The 19,543-nt window shown below is 40.0% G+C and overlaps 1 protein-coding gene across 1 annotated transcript in view; it reads right to left on the reverse strand.

Annotated features, from left to right (window-relative positions):
* Nucleotides 1-19,543, reverse strand: part of GPR149 (G protein-coupled receptor 149) — a 95,776-nt gene that overhangs the window by 35,388 nt on the left and 40,845 nt on the right. The gene's annotated exons all lie outside the window — the stretch shown is intronic.

Below are 19,543 nucleotides of genomic sequence, written 5' to 3' on the forward strand. Positions count from 1 at the left end.
ACCTTTTAACCCCACAGCTGGGAGCAGTTCACCAGAGTATGGGGGGAGGAGAGACTTGAGGTGACCCTGGGCAGCAAGTCCCAAGGTTCCACAGGTGCCCCGGGCCCCTCCTTTGAAACTTCTGCCTTCAAGTCTCTGGCATTCTTGGCCTGTGATGGGAGTGGCAGTCTCAAAGATCTCCAAAATGCCTTCAGAGTTATTCTTCCATTGTTTTGATCAATAGCATCTGGCTTCCCTCTATTCATAATAATTTCCTTATCAATGAGTAGCTTGGCCACACCCTCAGTTTTCCCTCCTTAGCCATACTTTTGTTCGTAATATAACCAAGCTGAAAGTTTCCCAAATCTTTACCTTCTGCTCTACTTTTGATTGTAAATTCAATCTTGAGCTATTTTTTTTCTTCTCACACTTTACTATAAGCAGATAAGAAAAGCCATGCGCCACCCTGAACACTTTGCCTAGAGATTTCTTCCAACAAATGTCTTAGTTCACGGCCCTTAAATTTTGCCTTCCACAAAGGATTAGGACATGAACATAATTCAGCCAGTTCTTTGCCACTTTGTAACAAAGATGACCTTTCCTTCAGTTTCCAATAAGATATGCCTTATTTCCATCTAAGATGTCTTCAAAATGCTCTTTTCTATCCATATTTCTACCCACAGTCTGTTCATGACCACTTAGATAATACATAACACTGAAGATTTTATACTGCTTTTCTCTTCTGAGCCCTCACCAGAATTGCCCTTAATGCTCCATTCACAGCAATCTAGGCTTTTTCTAGCATGCACTTTAAAACTGGTCAAGCCTCTACCCAATATCTATTTCCAAAGCTGTTTCTATATTTTCAGGTGTTTGTTATAACAATACCTTACTTATGGTACCAATCTGTAAGCCAAAAATAAAATCCTAGGACCTCAACCAAATGACTGGACCCTCTTTGGGCCAAACAGACCCCCAGAGAAACCTGAAAAACTAAATTCTCAGCCATGACAAAAAAGGAGGTCAGACACTCCTTGTTATACTCTCTTCCTATTGGAGTTTAGGCATACAAGATAAGCAATCAGCCTACTAAAATGGAATCAATGCAAAGATGAACATACACATTCTTTACTACCAGGGGCCCATACTGGGACAGTGGCTGATGAAACTTACATTGAAAAGCACTTGGAAGGTTTTAAAAGGAATCCAGGAGCTTTCATCACTGATTGCCAAGTACTTTAATTAAATAGCCTGTGTTTTATCTGACAGTTTCAATTTTATAAAATCCTCTTTTGTTATATTTGTTTGTATTTGTCAGAACTAGTCGTCAGATGTTTTTGTTCAAGGAAATATGGTGCTTGTATATTTTAGGAATAGACATGATTAGAACAAGAGATATAACTCATCCTGTCTTCTATCTTCTTGTACTTAAATGGCTTAGACAAGAACATACATGGGTTGCATCTAGAATTCTCTGTCTTCTACTTCTCTCAGGACTCCCTTATTCAGGCATCTATACCTCAAGTCTTCTGCACCAGTATGATGTGTGAGATTTTAGGTAAAGCTAACATACCATGAATAGAGTAAATGATTGTTCATTGCTGTATTCACAACACCTGATACAGGTCTGACATATAGTAGGCACTTAATAAATGTTCGTGCAATTAATGGATGAAAGAAAAATGGGAAAATCAATTTTAAATTTTGTGTCTAACAAAAAAGGGCAAAAATAAACAAACAAAACAACAAAAACAGTCACAGAAAATATCTTTTGGGTGCTTAGAGTTTGTTTTCCTGACCAGTTTAAAAAATTTATGAGCTGTTCGAGAGCTCAATCATATGTCAGAAGTGACCAACAAAAGTCTTTTTTTCTTTCTATTTTCTTTTCTTTTTTTCTTTTTTTTTGAGACAGAGTCTCTTTCTGTTGCCCAGGCTGGAGTGCAGTGGCACAATCTTGGCTCACTGCAACTTCTGCCTCCTGGGTTCAAGCGATTCTTGCGCCTGAGCCTCCTGAGTAGCTGAGATTACAGGTGTGCTCCATGACACCCAGATAATTTTTGTATTTTTGTAACGATGGGGTTTGCCATGTTGGCCAGGTTGGTATCGAACTCCTGGACTCAAGTGATCCGCCCACCTTGGCCTCCTAAAGTGCTGCGAATACAGGCATGAGTGACCACACCAAGTCCCAAAGTCTTAATATTCCCCGAGGGTCCCCAAATGGTAGGTAGTTGGAGGTGAGGGGTCTCTAGTCCCTCACAATGTCCAGAAATAGAGGGATGTTTTAGACTCAAACTAGGGTTAGTCAAAATGCATAAAAATTAATATCCTGATTTTCAAAAAGCAAAGAAGAGGAACATTGGCATGCCAAATTTATTTGGGTTATAATATGGGTCCAAAGAGCATATATATATATATTAGAAGAAATCATGGCAAATCTTATGAACCAAGGGAAGATTGAAAAGCAGTTGACTGCTGGCTTGCCTTGTGCTTTTCTGATACCATCATTAGTGAGGCAGCCTTTGGTCCTCAGAGAAACACTTGAAATGGGCTAAGCAAACCTACCGGCATTTCCAATAACACACCCAACCTTTCTAACAGACTGCTATTACAGTTACTTAGCCTTGTTTCCTCTGGCTAGCCTTCCAAGCTATATAATGTGGTACAGTTTGAGCAAAGATAAATATTTAGAATTAGATATATGGCAGCTTTTGGCAGAGGTTTGTTCCTGAAAATTCACATTTCATATGCTCCTTAAGAAATATTCAATATGAAATTCTAATTAAAGTGTTTACCCAAAGGCCACATTTTAATATCACTTGCTTCCTTTTCTTTCATTTTCTTTTACTTTACTCTCCTTTTCCTACTAGAGGCACACTGTGTCAACATCGAATTTTATTTGGGTTAAATAGGAAACATAACCTTCAAAAATTTAACAAATGATTTGAGGACACTTTGTATTCAATAGTTCCATGCCAAAACATTACATTTTGTACATGTTGTATTAATTCAAATGACTGTAATCTTTTTAAGAGAGTTTTTTTCGTCTGTTTCCTCTATTGAACTCTATTCAGTACCATCATCATAGCCTATCACAGGGCATTTTTGTTGGTATTAACTCCCTATAAATTCCTGTCCAAAGTACCTGTAGGCTGTTTTGTCAAATTGAAGCTAAAACATTATTTTTACCAGAGGACTATGTGTTACAAAATGTAAACTTTTAACATGCTGAATGAATCCTAATACTGAAATTTATCATGAATAAAATTATGTTTTCTCATAACTCATATTCCCTAGTTGCGGTCGGTCTTATCAAACATTTTAACAGATGAATTATGTTGAATTTAGACAGATGTTCATGTCCCTGAATATAGAAAGTATAACATTTTATATGTCAACTTGACTGGACTAAGGGATCCTCAGATATCTGGTAACACATTACTTTTTGTGGGGTATGGGTGGCCTGTGAGGGTGTTTCTAGAAGAGATGAGCATTTCAATCAGTAGACCCAGCAAACAATATTGCTCTCACCAATGCTGGTGGGCATCATCCAATCCACTGATGGCCTAAATAGAACAAAAAGCCATAGAAGACACAAATTCACTCCTGTTTCAGCTGGAACATCCATCTTTCCCTGCTCTCTAACATCCGTGCTCCTGCTTTTAGGGCCTTTGGCCTTGGACTGGAACTCACACCATCAGCTCCCCTGGTTCTCAGGCCTTTTGACTGGAACTGAATTATACCACTGGCTTTCCAGCTTCTTCATCTTCTAAATAGAAATTTTTGGGACTTCTCAGCCTCCATAATCATGTGAGCCAAATTCTATAATGAATCTATTAATCAGTCTATCTATCTATCTATCTATCTATCTAGCTAGCTAGCTAGCTATCTAGCTATCTAGCTATCATTTATCTATTGTTTCTCTAGGAAACCCTAGTTAATACAAAATGTATACAATGTACTCCTGTTTTTATCCTGTATTTGTTAATTATTTAATTCAATCTTTAGTTGCTGGAAGCAGCATCTCTCACGGTACTCATCTCATTGTTTGTAAAGAAGTCGTATGGTCAGGACTTCAAGTTAGTTAAAGAGATTTTAAGTTTCTCTGCTATATATCAATAATCAGTTTCTAAAAAGACATCTATAGTAGCTACGTGCTTATATAAGTCAATTTTCCCTGTTCAGGTTGTTCTTCCTTAAATGTATGTCAAGATGAAACAATATGTATAAAGAGATTAGTTATTGGGATTAATGTCAAAGTTCTACAATGAAGTCAAATAAATGTGTAAGTGTGTACATGTATATGTATTCATATAGTATGTGAATTTATAATTTTTTCCAGTTACCAACACCAAACAAATACTTTGGAGGAATGGAAAACAAATTCATATAATGTGTTCACATATTTCATGTTTTGTCTTAGAGAAACTAGAGGAAAGGAGCAGTATATTAATAGATTTCACAGGGCATTCCTGTTTTGGAGAGCTTTATCTAAAAATATACATGTCTATTATAATATGGAAGATAAAATGCAAAACACTCCTTCTCTTGCACTGCTCCTGAGAGGCAGTGCAGCTCAGTGGTTAAGAGGTTGGGTAGAGGAATCATATCTTGGCCTTACCACTTTACAGATGGATGCCCTTGAGCAACTTCTCTGTGACTCAGTTGCCTTTTCATAATAAAAAGATAACAATAATGACCACTTCACAGAATTATTTTGGAAATTAAATAAAATAAGGTGAAATAATGAAATAACACAAATGTATAAAGAATTTAGAAGAGTGTATACTTCAAAAATGTTAGCTATTAGTGTTAGCACTGGTAGCCCTGAATTAAAAAAAAAAAAAAGAGGATAACAAGCAATAAAATACATGGGGTAGAGGGGAGTAGAAAATCGCAGCAGGTATTTATAAAGTAAAAAGACATGAATTGACAGTGGAACATAATTTTAAAGTAAATGGAATAGAAATGTGTTATGACTTAGTGAATATTTGATAGTGTGGCCTTTCAACAAGAATATTAAATAAAAGGGATTTCAGGCAAAGGATGTTTTGTCTCTAAATGTATAAAGCATGTCTTTGTAAGCTAGAATTGAACAGTGAACTTTGGGCTAGAAGATCTTGATCTGCTCTGTAATTATTATTGAGTCTCATTCTGTCACCCGGGCTGGAGTGCAGTGGTGTGATCTTGGCTCACTGCAACCTCCACTTCGTGGGTTCAAGCAATTCTCCTTCCTCAGCCTCCTGAGTAGCTGAGACTACAGGCGTGCGCCACCATGCCTAGCTAATTTTTGTATTTTTAGTAGAGACAGTGTTTCACCATCTGACCAGGCTGGTCTTGAACTCCTGACCTCACGTGATCCCTTCGTCTCTGCCTCCCAAAGTACTGGGATTACAGGTGTGAGCCACTGTGCCCGGCCCACTCTGCAATTATTTTTACAAAGAACTTCTTTGTAATATAATTTGCATTCCACTAAGCTAACTCATTGTAAAGAGTGCAATTCAATGATATTTAGTAAATTTATAGAGTTGTGAAACCATCACCACAATCCAGTTTTAGAACAGTTCCATTATATCCCACAGAAATTGCTTCACGCCTATTTTTAGTTAATTCCTAGCTCCAGCTTCCCAGCTCTGATAATCACTGACATGCTTTTGGTTATATAGATTTAAATTTTATGGATATTTATATAAAAGAAATCACACAATATGTAGTCTTTGGGGTCTGGCTTCTCTTACTTTGCATACTGTTTTTGAAGTTTTTCATGTGGTAGGATGTATCAGGAGTTCATTTCTTTATATTGCTGAACAGGATCTCATTATATTGATGTACCACTTTTTTTTTGTTTTGAGATGGAGTTCCCACTGCCGCCCAGACTGGAGTGCAATGGCATGATTTTGTCTCACTGCAACCTCTGCTTCCCAGGTTCCAGTGATCCTTGTGCCTCAGCCACTGGAGTAGCTGGGATTACATGTGTGCACCACCACACCTGGCTTATTATTACTGTTTTTTTGCATTTTTAGTAGAGATGGGGTTTCACCATGTTGGCCAGGCTGGTATTGAACTCCTGGCCTCAAGTGATCTGCCCACCTTGGGCTCCCAAAGTGCTGGGATTACAGGTGTGAGCCACCACACCCGAACTATATACCACATTTTTAATCCATTCTCTACTTGAGGAACATTTGGATTACTTACAGTCTTTGGCTGTTATGAACAATGCTGCTGTAACCATTCATGTAGCTGCTTTTGTAGGGACATATGTTTTTAATTTTTTTTGTAGAATGCTAGGAGTGGAATTGCTGGGTTGTGTTATAAGTTTATGTTTAATTTGTAAGGAAACAGCTCAACTATTTTCCAATTAGTTTGTACAACTTTGTTTTCCAAACACGTTGTGCAAGTCTGTACAGAAATTTAGAATTTTACATTCCCACCAGCAATGCATGTTTCATTTTTTAACCTCACCAACACTTATTGCTGTATCTTTTTGATTGGAGCCATTTTTGTCAGTGTGTAGTGGTATCTCATTGTGGTTTTAATTTCTGTTTGTCTAATGATTTTGAGGATCTTTTTATGTGATTATTAGCCATTCTTATATCTTTGATCAAATATCTGTTCAAATCTTTTCTCCATTTTAAAAACTGGCTAAATTAGGTTGTTTTGTTTGTAAGAGTTCTTTACATATCCTGTATATAAAAGTCCTTTATCAGATGTATCACTTGCAAAGGTTTTTTTTTTCTTTTCCAGTTTATGGCTTATCTATTCACTTTCTTAATGATGTCTTTTGGAGCACAAAGTTATTTATTTACTTTCTTTTATAAATTAAATGTACTTATTTAGTTATTTGCTTTGATGTTAAACTTTACCAATTTATTATTTTATGGATTGTGCTTTTGGTGTCACATCTAAGAACACTTTTCTTAATGCAGGGTCACAGTAATGTTTTCCTAAACTTTCTTCTATAAGTTTTGTTAGTTCTTGCAGTTAAATCTTTGACCCATTTTGAGTTAATTTTTGTGTATGGTATGAGGAAAGGACCTAAGATTTTGTTTTCGTTTTTTGCATATTGATATCCAAGTGTCCTAGCACCATTTGTTGAAAAGTCTAAACTTTGCCTATTCAATTGTTTGGCATCTTTGTGAAAAACCAATTGCCCATAAATGTAAGAACTCTAATGCTGTTTCATTTATAATATCTATATGTCTATCTTTTGTTGCTGTTGTTGTTGTTGTTGTTGTTTTTTATTTTACTTTAAGTTCTGGGATACATGTGCAGAGCATGCAGGTTTGTTACATACGTATACATGTGCCATAGTGGTTTGCTGCACCTACAATTTTAAAGAATGTATTCTATATGTCTATCTTTATGCCAGTCATGAACTGTCATAATTACTGTGTCTTTACAGCGAGTTTTGAAGTCAGATAGTGTAAGTCCTATGTATTTTTTCTTAAAATATAAGATTTAAACACAGGATAAATTTGGGGATATGTACGTGTATGTGTGTTTTCTGTTCATCTTTTGGTAGAAACATGCAAGCAAACAAATAAAAATAAAGAACTCCCCCAACAAAACCCAAAATAATCTTCTATTGTCTAGAGAATCAAATAATTAGGCTCATATCATAAGTGAATATATATATATTTTGTTTTGGTACACAGCTTACATTTGCTAGCTCTTATTCATTAACGCCTCTGACAAAATATGTGTGTATGTGTGTGTGTGTGTGTGTGTGTGTGTGTGTGTGTGTGTGACAGAGAGAGAGAGAGAGAGAGAATTTTCCATTGGCTAAACTTGCAAGTATCAATGGTGTACAGTGGACTGGACACTGTGCTTCCAGGAAGTTAACTGCATGCATTATATCGCAGGAACCCTCAAAATCAACAAATTATTGTTTGGTGTAAAGGTTTCTCTACTATTTGAATTGATGTCCATCTCTGGTGTAAAGGTTTCTCTACTATTTGAATTGATGTCCATCTCTGGTGTAAAGGTTTCTCTACTATTTGAGTTGATGTCCATCTCTCCTAATCCCCACTGTTGTCCCAGTCATATAACAGAAATAAGGAAGATAACAAAATAAAGTTAACAAGAAAGGCACAAACCATATTTTGCAGCAGAACTGTCTCTACACTATTCCTACATTTATATGATTGCACTAAATTATTTATGTGGATCTTTCTGCCTCAGCCTCCCAAAGTGTTGGGATTAGAGGCATGAGTCACTATACCCAGCCCTATAAATTATTTCAAGGTCAAATTTTTGTCTCTAAATCAATTAAATTCAAACTGCCAATATCCAACTCTATAAAAGCATTTAAGGATTAAATTATTCATATAGAGTTTTTTTAAATGAAAACCCACTAGCTTAACCACTTGCTATTAGACCAGTTGTCCAAATAAGTCCCAAGCAAATTCAAGCTCAGCATCTTCTGAGCTAAGCCAATGTCAGATATGGGGTTTTAAAAGGAGGAACATTAAAGCCAATGACCAGGCTCCATTAGCAGGAAGAGCTGAAAGAAAATTGCTATAGCTAGTTTATTTTTTGAATCCAGTAGATATTATGCTCAAAACCAGTGTTTTCCAACTCTAGATTCTCATCAGAATCTCTTGGAGAAAATTTTAAAAATACAAAGATCCAGTCTCCACACTCAGAATTTTTTAACTTAGTCTATATGAAACTGGACATCATTAGATAATTCTAACGTGTAGTCAGTTTTAGAACACCATTATTATAAATAAAGCCTCCAAAAGGCAGTTAAGCATGCCATCATGATGGATGAAATTGAAATATTTTTTTCCAGGTTAAAATACTTATACTGAATAAAACATGGATACCCTTGGAGAAGGTCACTGTAGACCATCATGGTTTATTCACTGGACCCCAACACCTGTTGCTATTCACATGATCTCATCCATTCCATTCACATTGTCACAATCTAACAGAAAATAACCCTAAGAACTAATGTGTTCTCGTTGCTCCTTATATACTTGCTTTTCTGATAACTATACCTTATACATGTGGCAGTTCAATAATTTCTACAATACTTTTATCTGAGAAATCAAGCCTTTTTAAACTAGCATTTTTCTTGAGTGCCAAGAAAAATAAGGTTTTACTATTTTAATGGCTGTATTTACAAATTAATACAGCTCTGTTAGTCTTCAAGTTTTTAGAGTTTAGTTTTTTATAACTGATAATTATTTTGAAATGTTTCATACCATACCAGAAATCTCTAATTGGTTTAAGATATTTAATATAAAGTCATTGTATCTGTGGTGAGGATGAGGATCTGCAACGTAAAAAAGACTTTAGGATGTTTGGTGGAACTACTCTAACAACTTATGTAGGTCTATTTGAAAAAATAAAGGTAATTATTTGAAGTCTGTTTATGAAAGACCAGGAAAGCCTTCTTGATAAGTCATAATATCCAAAATTGAATTTGGTGATGTGCACTATTAAAAAAATGTGATTACTTCCTCCCACAAATTGTTTAGGAATATATATTTGTCTTTATAAAGAAGCAAGGAAAAATATTATTCTTAGCCAAGATGCATCAAATAGATGCTAAAAATGATCCACTTTCTTGCCCAACTACTTCTATCATACCCTAGATGATAAGGCTTTTTCTAATACAGATAGTCTGCTAAAAGCCAGAGAAGATTTTTTTCAACATAGTGAGTCAATCCTAATACATATCCCTGAGAGTTTTCAAGTTTTCTTATCCCCTTTGCATGATTATGAGAGACTAGAAGACATTTAAAATCTGGGTTTTGAAAGTAGAAGAGCACAGCCTGTTGGTTCTGTCATAGTTCGAGATTCACCAGTGATGCCGAGCAGGAGATTGGAAGAGGAGTTGGGTCTTAGAGCTATGTGGCACCATTTGGGTAGGGCAAGGTATCTAGCAATGGTGTTTCAGTCACATAAGTAAGACCCAGCTACTTCAGGGAATGGCATTCTCCAGTCAACACCAGGGGCCAGACGTAGCAGAGCTTAACCAAGGTGGATGGTGTGGGAAACACTCAGAAATCCAGGAAGACTGCTGGTAAGTATAGAAGTATGAACACAGCACCCAGATGGCTCGAGATCCCACTGACAAGTCAATTTGCAGAAAGCTAATTCACTAAAGGGTCAAATGTCAAATGACCACTTGATCAAATTTTTCAATTATCAAAATATCATACTGAAAAATAGTCCTTTTGAATATCTTCAATTAATGTATTTTACTCAGCTGTATTTTAAATACTGTTCAAATTTATTAAATGCTGAAAATCACGAGTCATTTAGTTTTCTTATGAGTATGTTCCTGAAGAATAGTTTCATGAGAATATTCATATTTCATATACTCAACAAGAATACATTCTTAATCATATCTAAACAAAGTGTGTCTTCAATATTGTCTCAACAAGAATATATCCAAATTAATTTAATATACTCAAAATAAATGTTTCAACAAAATTATTGGCACATTAGAAAATTTATTACATTCAGTGAATTAGTCATTCAAAAAATTGCTCCTTCAGGGAACTGATTTTTGATGACTCTGTCTGTTTTCAATGTGGACTGAAATTAGTGGGGCAGGATTAGGGATGGGATGAGGGTGGTGAGATCTGGAAACAATACAGAATGGCTCTCGTTGAGAATGAAACGAGGGCAGCCTAGGACATAGTGCCTGTGCCCATCGCTGGGGCCAGCCTACAGGAAAAGGGGTGCTATAATAAGCCTAGATAAATGGAGGCATTGGGCTTGAGGCTACTTATTTATATCCTGCTAAAACCCAAATTGCTCTGAAAATAAATAGTGAGGCTGGATCTGTAGAAGATTAAATGAGTTGACCCAGCTGTGGGAGAACTGGGGCAGGCAGAAGCTGGGGAAACAGGAATGGGGGCGAGACATTCCACCGAGCAGGCCAAATTTATGCCATCTCAGACTTAGCATATCTCTGCTACTTTGAAATCATGGGCAGTTCCATTATAGGAAATGATTCAAGTAAGGTCTGGCTGAGATTGGGGGCAACTGATTCTATAGATTTCTTTCCTAGGAAGGAAGCAGTATTTCTATTTCTTACTTTGTGTGAGTCCTTCACAGTGAATATGGGGCACACTGCTTGCCATATCGAAGTAGTTAAAAAAAAAATGCGTGTTGACTTGATACAGTCATATGTGGACACTTGCAGACTCTTTTCAAGTCATTTATGGACACTTCCATGACAAAGTTCTGATTTATACTTCATGTGGCAAATTTTCCAGTGTTTAGAGTTCATGGGCATATGCTTGGAAAACAGAGGTACTATAGTCATTCCTTGATATTTGAGGAGATGCTATGGTCTGGATGTTTGTGTCCCCCCAAAATTTGTATGTTGATCTTTAATCCCCCAAATTATGGTATTGGGGGACATTTTAAGAGATGATTAGGTCAGGAGGGCAGAGCCCTCATGAGTGGGATTAGTGCCAGTGCCCTTGTAAAACAGCCCAAGGGAGCTTGTTTGCCCTTTCTCCACCATGTGAAGACACAGTGAGAAGATGGCTGTCTCTGAACTAAAAAGCAGACCTTTACCAGACACCAACTTTGCCAGTGCCTTGATCTTGGACTTTCCAGCCTCCAGAACTGTGAGAAATAAATTTTTGTTGTTTATAAGCTATTCGGAGGAAATAAGCTGTTTATAAGCTTATTTATGGTATCTTGTTATAACAGCCTGAGCCAACTAAGAAAAGATGAGAGAAATTTACATACAAGATACTGCATTGAAACAATGTACTTTGCACTCAGAGTGCTGAAAGTTGAAGGAGATTTAGAAAACTGTGAAGATTAAAAAGCCCCGGGCATTTACATAAAGCCTCGGGTGAGATCTTATTTTCAGTAAACTAAACTCACTTTCTCATAGCTTCTATATGTTCAGGCTCTTTAATTACATATAGCAATTAGGAACACCTCAAGCATAAAAAGAATTATTCAAGACCAAGTTTATTTGTCTCATAAAAAACTGCACCAATAGTCAAGCTGCATACCTCTACAGCTGTTCTAAACAACATCAGTGACAAATACCAACTGAGACAATTATATAGTAACCATGGAAGCCTAAAAGTTGTGTTGATGTGACTGGGATGGGGAAAACCCTAATACTCTGTGTTAGGCAACAGGGTACCTTAATGGTGCTGGTTCCAGGTTCTTCTCCCTCCTTGACCACGCACTGTCTGAACCCGCCAAAGGAGGGCCAATCAGAAAGAAGCATCTCCCACCTTTCCTTGGGCCTGCCCCATGTAGGCCCAAGGGATATAAAACCCAGCACACCAGCAGCTCTCTCTCTTCTCTTCCTTCTCCGCTCGATACCTCCAATAAACATCTCTTGACCACGACTGGTGTAGTCTGATCCTTGCCCGGCCCCTTTCATTGGTGCCGTAACTCAGATAGGGACTCCCCACCTCCCTCGGTGGGACCCCGATCCCTTTCGGGCTCAGTCCAGACCCCAGCCGGTCTTCACCCATTTTCCTGTTCGCCGACCTCTCCACCCAACACCGGCCTCACCTCGGTAAGTCTCCCCTCCTGGTGTCCAACACCAGCTGACCAACTCCCATCTCAGCCACCTGCTCTCGGCCACCGTAAATCTTACTCTAGACTTGGCCTGCAGGGAACGGAGTTTTCTCCCTCTCCTCCTCGCATCTCCGGCCTGGGCCCCTCTCCTTCTCTCATTAAAATCCTGGTACCAGGTGACCCACGGGCTCCCACCTCTCAGAGGTTCCTCAGTCCTTCCGTTTCGGTGATGATCGATTCGGAGGCTCTGACTCGCTCCGTGGCAAGCGGCTAGCAGGGGACGCCCTGCCTAGCTCTTCGCCGTCTATTCCTTCCTCTCATTATGGGAGGCTCTGCATCCCTGCTGGCCGACTCCCCTCTGCAATGTCTTTTAAATAATTTGTCGGCCCTTGGCCTCGCCTCAGACATTAAACCAAAACACCTAATTAAATTTTGCACTCAAAATTGGCCCACCTATCCCCTAGACAACCAAAACAAATGGCCTCCTTATGGCTCTCTCGATCCTGATCTTCTTCGGGATCTCTACAACTATTGCGTGCGAACAGGAAAATGGGTAGAGATCCCATACCTTCATGGCTTCTTCCTCTTATGGGACAGACCCGACCTTTGCCTCCCTTGCAAGCCCCAACAACTTCTCACCACCGTTAAACTGCCAACCCCTCCCTCTGCCCCTGACTTTGATCCCGCTGATGAACCTCCACCATACCACCACCCCCCACCCTGCCTTCTGGCTGCTGCCCAACCCCAACACCCAACAGCTTCCCCTCCCCCCATTTCCTCCTCACCCTCCTCACCACCTGCCCTCTTCTCATCGTTTAGCCCTCTCACTACTCGTTCAAAATCTTCCCACCCTGTTCTTGCCCCCCTCAGAGAAGTGGCCAGGGCAGAGGGCATCGTTCACATCCACGTCCCTTTCTCCATAGCTGACCTATCTCAAATTGAAAAATGTTTAGGTTCTTACACCTCTAACTCTTCTTCATACATCAAAGAATTTCAGTACCTTTGCCAAGCTTATAGCCTCACCTTCCATGACATCTACACAGTCCTTTCTAACACCCTTCTTCCTGAAGAGCATAGCCAAGTTTGGGAACATGCTCACGCTCATGCAGATGAGGTCCACCAAAGAGCCCCAGCCCTGCCACTGGGGGCGCAGGCGGTGCCAGAACAGGAGCCCAACTGGGACTATAACACACAAAACGGCACAGCAGCCCGAGACCATTTCGCCACTTGCCTAATAGCTGGACTGTGTAAAGCAGCTCAGAAGGCAGTCAATTTTGAAAAACCTCATGAGGTAATACAGGACAAACATGAAAACCCCTCTGCTTTCCTTGACCGCCTTATGAAGGCACTTCAACAATATACCACTATAGATCCTGAAACCCCCGACAGTAGACAACTACTCATGTCCCACTTCTTCACCCAAAGCTTCCCTGACATCCGAAACAAATTAAAAAAGCTAGACAGAGGCCCCTTCACTCCCCAATCCAAGATACTAGCAATGGCGTTCAAGGTATATCATAACCGGGACGAGAAGGCAAGAAAACAAAAATACCAATTATTACCACAGGCCCTCCAGGCCCCTTCTCAGCCCATAATAAAATCACACAGCCACAAGGTGTCGTCTGGTCATCGGCCCACACACGAGCCCCCTGGGCCCTGCTTTAAATGTGGAAAGGAGGGACATTGGGCCTGGCAGTGCCCAAATCCCAGGCCCCCCAACAAGCCGTGCCCCAAATGCCACCTGTCTGGCCACTGGGCCGTAGACTGCCCCGGCCCCCAAAGGGGAGCCGGGCCAGCCTCCAGCTCTACACTCGACCTCCTAGGTCTGGCCATCGAAGATTGACGGGGCCTTGGGACTCCTCTCCCGACACAGATCATCACCGCTCAGGAGCCCAGGGTCTCGTTAACAGTAGACAGATGCTCTATCACATTTCTCCTTGACACCAGAGCTACCTTCTCAGTTTTAAGGGAATTCTGGGGTGCCACTTCCCCTTTTGGATCTCCTATAGTTGGGGTTGGAGGCCAAACCATATATCCAAGAGCCACCCCTCCCCTCTCCTGCAACTTCTCTGGTCACATGTTCTCTCATCGGTTCCTAGTCATGCCCCAATGCCCTCTCCCCCTATTAGGAAGGGACATCCTCTCAAAATTCAAAACCTCTATCACCTTTAATCCAGCCACCCCCCCAAAATCCACCTCACTCATTGCCCTAGTTGCTGATTCCATATACCAGGCTCCTGCTCCTCCTCTGCCTTTGCTCCCAACAGGCGTCAATCCTGTAGCTTGGGATACTACTATCCCTTCGTTAGCACTATGCACCCCCATACAAATCTCCCCCAAAAATCCACATCACTTTCCCAGCCAACCCCAATATCCTCTCCCCACCTCTAGTCTGAGGGGATTACAACCAGTTATCTCTGATCTCCTCAGAAAGGGGTTCCTTAGACCAACCCACTCGCCATTCAACACCCTCATTCTTGCAGTAAAAAAATCCAATGGCACATTCCGCCTCGTTCAGGACCTCAGGCTCATTAATGAAGCCGTTAAACCCATTCACCCCCTAGTTGCTAACCCCTCTACTCTCTTGTCCTCAATTCCTCCAAGCGCCACACACTTCTCAGTGGTTGATCTCAAGGATGCTTTCTTCACCATTCCTCTCTCCCACCAATCACAAGATCTCTTTGCTTTCACTTGGACTGGCCCAGACACCAAACAGTCATAACAACTGACATGGACCGTTCTTCCCCAAGGGTTCAGAGATAGCCCTCACATTTTTGGCCAAACCCTAGCTTCAGACCTAAAAACACTGAGACTTCCCCAATCCATCCTCCTGCAATATGTAGATGATCTCCTTTTGTGCAGTCCTTCTCTAACCACCTCCCAGGCCAACACTACTTCCCTTCTCAATTTCCTCCCAGACAAAGGCTACCGAGTATCCCCTCAAAAGGTGCGACTCTCATCAACACAAGTCACCTATCTAGGAGTCCTTCTCTCTCATAACTCAAAGGCCATCACCCTAGACTGAAAGCACTTCATTAGGGGTCTTCCTGTCCCTAAAACAAAACAAGAAGTACTCTCATTCTTAGGACTTGCTGGATATTTTAGAACCTGGATCCCCAATTATTCCCTATTAGCAAAGCCTCTTTATGACCTCTCCCGAGGAGCTCTGTCTGAGCCTTTAGATGCCACAATAAAATGGCCCTTCCTACTACTTCAGCAGGCCCTCATAGAAGCTCCAGCCCTACATCTCGCAGACCTACAAAAACTCTTTATTATATATGTACATGAACACAATGGCTTAGCCCTAGGAGTCTTGGGTCAAATGCAAGGTCCCACTTTTGCTGTAGTCGCATACTTGTCCAAACAGCTTGACCCCACCGTACGGGGATGGGCCCCTTGCCTTCGGGCCCTGGCAGCAGCTTATTTACTCCTTCTGGAGTCAAAGAAGGTCACATTCAGGGCATCTGTCTTCATCACGTCATTAAGGTACCCCTGTTGCCTAACATTCCTCCCTTTTTTGTTTTTTAAGAAGTGGGGAAATGGGTGTTGTAGTTCATCTGGCTAGTTCCTGCTGAACAGGGGCGTTGTGGGGGAGGGGTATGGGAGGACTGTGAGGGTTGTGGACAAGGCACAGTAGGAGTATAAGGCCAAGTAGTAGGGCGCTATTTATGAACACCAATCTTCCTGTTTTTCTCAAATGCCTCATTTTTCAGATGAGAAAACACAGGCAAAGGGCCTGCTCACTGTTACACAATTAATCAGTCCCAGAGCCAGTGCTAGAGTCCAAAATCTAGCCAGCAACAAGAAAGCCATCCAATGTTCTGGGGTTTTTGTGCCCTTTTGTATAATTACTCTGTGCCAGGTTAGAGCTAGTTTAGGGCTTGTCATTGGAATTCTATTATCAGGATGACCACTGTTTTTGGCTATGGCACAACTATAGAATAGTTATCAATATTTCTCCTGGGCAGAAGAGGGCAAAATATGAATCATTGCTGCCTCTTCTTCATCTTCATTCCTGGCAAATTCTCCTATGGACTTTCTCCAAATGGATATATAAATAAACTAAAGCCTTTGATGAATATCTTTTGTGTGTGGTAGTATGCATGCTTGTGCTTCAGAAATACTATTTCTCAAAGGATATGAGTGTGTTTCCTAAAGGATAGAAGTGTGAGTGCATAGCTGAGCTTATGTGTTGAACTTGGATCTGTTTGTGCCTGGGGACTTGGTGCTTAGATATTTTTAGCTAGAGATGATTAGATTTTCAGCTAATTTGCTGGAAAGAAATTTATGCTATGTCTGCTGTAGGGCAGGATGATGGAATTGGAGATTATTTCACCTGGCTTTCATCCCCAATCCCTGCGAATTCTTTGGAGATGGAAAATTCAGAGCAGGCTTTCATATTTTTTGTAATGGTTGTGAACAATAAGAAGCTTAAAAATCAGAAGAGACACCCTTACTACAGGAACAACACCCTTGGGTACAAATACTTTGTAAAATTCCAATAAACCAATCATTGTCCTCTGTGAATTACTGCCTTGTCTTCTGGGGAGTGAGTAGGGCAAAAACAGAGTTGAAAGTGAATACTGGAGTCTGACACTCTGGGTAGAATGTTGATTAGGCTTTTTACCAGCTGCGTGATTTTAAGGAAACTGTTTTTGGTTTGTTTGTTTTTATTATATAATCACATCTACACATGAAGTTCACTCTTAGGACCTGTATAAGGGACAGTCACACATCCAAAGATCTCCAATGCAATAACTTTCACAAATTTCTTTTTCTTCTTTTTTTTTTTTTTAGAAGGAGTCTTGCTCTGTCGCCCAGGCTGGAGTGCAGTGGCGCCATCTTGGCTCACTGCAAGCCCCACCTCCTGGGTTCACGCCATTCTCCTGCCTCAGCCTCCTGAGTAGTTGGGACTACAGGCGGCTGCCACCACACCCAGCTATTTTTTGTATTTTTAGTAGAGATGCGAGTTTCACCATGTTAGCCAGGATGGTCTCGATCTCCTGACCTCGTGATCTGCTTGCCTTGGCCTCCCAAAGTGCTGGGATTACAGGCATGACACAAATTTCTATAACTCTCTGACTCTTCAGGTACAGGTAAGGGGAATGACTAATGGCTTGTGACAAATATTAGTTGAATGAATACATTATTAAATACATATTTAACGAATAAAAATATCTAATATTTGAAGGATATTTCATACTTTTATCTTGTTTTACCTTAATATCTGGTGAAGTGAGTGTTTTCTTCCTCCGTTTTAGTCAAGGGAATTGAGAGTCAAAAAGAGGTCTAACAATAGTTGTGAATCAGGAATAGACAATACCAGTTTTGAAGTACCTGGATCTGACTCCAAAGACCTGCAATCATAACTTACACAACTGCAAAGAGCTACACATCATTTCTTAAGACCCAAGAATGTCTGTCTACCTTTGTTTGCAACAGTACAGGCTCAGCCTGACGAATTCCCACCAGAGATTCATACCTGACGTCAAGGGCATACTCTGTTGAGAAACGTGGGTGGCACTGTCTCATAGTGTGACTCTGTTGTCATAGAAAAGGCTGTTTGTACAGACGTTTAAAAAGAGAAGATCAGAGTTCCAAGGTTGAGCTTGTATTCATCTCCTTACTGCACAGGAAGCCCTTTGTAGTGCAAACCAATTCCTTCAAGCAACATGTGTCATCCCCTCAGGAGATACCACCTCCCACTCTTTGATTTCACCTGGAACCTGCCTTAGGGAGACTGTGTGTTCTATGGACAAACTATTCCTGTAAAAGACGTTGCCAAAGAAAACAAAAGATCAGGGACAAAAAAGAAGCAAAACCACTGCGACTGAATTCTCATAGAGCTGACGTTAAGATTTGGATAGCTAAAAAATAATGTTATAATGTTTTCTTACAAAACCATTCCCAATAATAAGGTTAAATATGTCTGAATAGAAGAGTCAATATTTTAAAAATTTTATAATAATGTATGTATTTCCCTCCTATTCAACTGGGATAAATTCAGCTTTTCTTTTTTGGAAGAAGGAGCTAAAGTATATTTTTCTCCTTTTTTTTTTTCCCTATTAAGGGAAATAGCCAAGAGTATCTCAGGATTATGCTACAGCATATGTTAACATTTAAAACCATTAACTGAATATATATAAAACAATACCTATCATGACAATTTTTGAATATACATTTTATACTGAAAAGAAATGCAAAAAGTTCCTGGACATTTCATGCTTTTGGGTGTTGAACACATTCTCTTCCTCCCACCTTTTCTGCAGGGTGAACTATTATTCCTTTCAAGGCTCACAGTGAAAGCTGTAATGACTTCACTTCTCCTTTTGGCAAAATTACCTGTGCCTGTAACACTTTTGCACAAAATGTAGAACTCAATTTTCTTGAGGTACTGTCATTATCTGTGCCCTCCTGTTCCTTCTGATCTCTGAGTTACTTGAGAACAAGGGCTTGGTCTTATTTGGCTCTGAATGTTTCAGACCCAGCCTTGGGCTCAATGAATGTTTGTTGAGTGAATAATATAGGCCATGTCAGAAGCATACTCATATTCTTCTCAATGGTGTCTGAGGTTGAAATGCAGTGACCTGACATAAGCTCAAACTTGTCTGGAGCCAAGTATAGGTCAGATCCCATGTCTCCTTCAATTTTGGTAGAGTATGAGTCAGTGAGCCTAAATTACTTCCCCAGTTCAATCATCCACTATCTCTGGGTGTCTCATGAAATTTCAAAAATCTGTGCCTTCTTCCATCTCATAGGAATGGTGAAAAATAAATGAGATCACATCTAAAGAACCAGGGTTTCTTATTAGAGAGTATATTATTATCATTATATCAAGCAAGCTCCAGGCACTCTCCAGAGTGCTAAAAAATCTACCCTCAGGAAAAACAAAACAAATCAAAACTGGAAACATTTTTACTCTACCTGTGCTGTTTCTATTATTAAACAGTACACGTCTTGTGAACCTCTATGGCATGACCTTAAAAAAGCTGAAAAAAATAATAAGACAAATGGCAAGAAAAACAAGTCTAAGCATAGCTTATTTTTT

This window comes from Symphalangus syndactylus, chromosome 17 (genome assembly GCF_028878055.3).
Source record: "Symphalangus syndactylus isolate Jambi chromosome 17, NHGRI_mSymSyn1-v2.1_pri, whole genome shotgun sequence".
In the NCBI taxonomy this organism is placed as follows: Eukaryota; Metazoa; Chordata; class Mammalia; order Primates; family Hylobatidae; genus Symphalangus; species Symphalangus syndactylus.